Below are 2,069 nucleotides of genomic sequence, written 5' to 3' on the forward strand. Positions count from 1 at the left end.
CTTAGACTTCAAGGAGACATCTTTGCTCTTCATCCCTTGAAAGAGGTCTTTTGCAGCAGATTTTTCCAATGCAATATGTTGTCTCATATCTTGACTGCTGCTTCCATTGGTGTTGATTGTAGCACTAAGTATTATGAAGTCCTTGACAACTGCAATCTTTTTTCCATCCCTTGTGAAGCTTTTTTTGGACCAGTTGTGAGGATTTTTGTTTTCTTTATATTGAGATGTAATCCATACACAGACCATAGTATTTAATCTTCATCAGTAAGTGTTTCCAGCCATCCTCACTTTCAGTTAACAAAGTTGTGTCATCTGTGTATCTCCCTCCAATCCTGATGCCACATTCTTGTTCATATAATCCAGCTTCTTGGATTATTTGCTCAGCACACAATTGAACAAGTGTGGTGAAAGGATACAACCCTGATGCATTCCCTTCTTGATTTTAAACCATGCAGTATCCCCTTGCTCTGTTTGAATCTCTTGATCTATGTACAGGTTCCTCATGAGTACAATCAAGTGGTCTGGAATTCCCATTCTTCTCAATGTTATCCTTAATTTGTTATGATCTACACAATTGAATGCTTTTGCTTAATCAATAAAACACAAATAAACATCTTTCTGGTATTCTTAGCTTTCAGCTAAAGTCCATCTGACATCAGCAATGATATGCCTTGTTCTACATCCCCTTCTGAATCCAGCTTGCATTTCTGGAAGCTCTCTGTCAATAAAGAGAAGATAGTATACCATTTATTCTGCCTTCTAACTCTTGATCCTTGTAGATAGGCTCCTCAGATGTGTTGTTAGTTTGATAGGGCACTCGAGTTTAGCAGTAATACTTGTGCCAAAATTCTCTGTGGCAAGTGTTAAGGGTATGGCCCATCTGAGCAAGTTCATCTTTATTTTTCAAATGTCTCAAGAATTTCATTGACCTCTATAGTGAACTACCTTTTGTATTGAATTTTCATAGTAAAGGACTTCTGACTATGCAAAAAGTGTAAGTTAAAACTATGAATTTATATATGGGCAATCCCATGATTATACTTTCCAAGAATAATTTTTCCATCCATTGTTGTTGTTTGCTGTCGAGTCAGACCCATAGACCTTGGTCAATTAGAATACATTTGTATGCTTTTTCCTTTTGCTGCTCAAACAACTCCTCCTAACTGCACTTTCACTGAAGGAATAAGCTTTAGATGTGTAAGGCCCCAAGGGGTAATTTGACTTCACACTCTCACAGGGATACAATTCCCTTCTAAAGGCCTTTCATCATTTGTGTATCAGAAATCTGTTCCCAACATACTTCTTCTTCCAAAACTTCACTCTTTCAGACATTCTGAGATCAATTGTTTGTTTTGAAGTGTACTTCTAGAATTCATAGAAAATTCTACTAAAAGATCTCTGATATCCAACTTTCGAAATTGTCTGCATGGACATAATCTTGTAGCCTATAGGTATCTTGTGAGGACTAATTCAGATAATATGTAAAGATGTAACCTGTAAACCGTAGTGATCACTAAATATAAGTTTGACTTCATTATCATAATTATCATATGAAATAGTGGTTCACTAATTTTTTTTTTTTAATTCTATGTTTCAGAAGAGTCAACAAGGAAGGCCTTGCAAAATGGTGAAGTTATAAAGGAGAGAAATGACTTAAATCTTACTTAGAGTATAACTGATGCTAAATTCCATTCCACACTACCATTTCCCCACATTACTTTAAGAGCAAAACTTTACTTTGGGGTGTTTCTTTCTCTTTCAAATACTAGAAGTCAGAAGATCAAAATGATTATCTCAAATTAAATATGATTTCAGTGAAAATGATGACTAATAAAAAAATGTAAATTACATAATATTTTGAAGCTTTAAAAGTATTATTTAAATATTTTACATTAGTTTAATATGTTACACATTTTCATATTTATCAAGTTGAGCTGTAAAAGTATGAATTTGATAGAAGTACTAATTTGATAGAAAAAGAAAAATAGTTTTTTGAAAAGTCATCTAATCAAAATCAAATAAGAATTATAAACAAAAGATAGGGAATCCAATTTTCATGTTTTATGAGG

Source organism: Orycteropus afer, unplaced genomic scaffold (genome assembly GCF_000298275.1).
Source record: "Orycteropus afer afer isolate SDZICR_OR568_19922 unplaced genomic scaffold, OryAfe1.0 scaffold00844, whole genome shotgun sequence".
NCBI lineage: Eukaryota > Metazoa > Chordata > Mammalia > Tubulidentata > Orycteropodidae > Orycteropus > Orycteropus afer.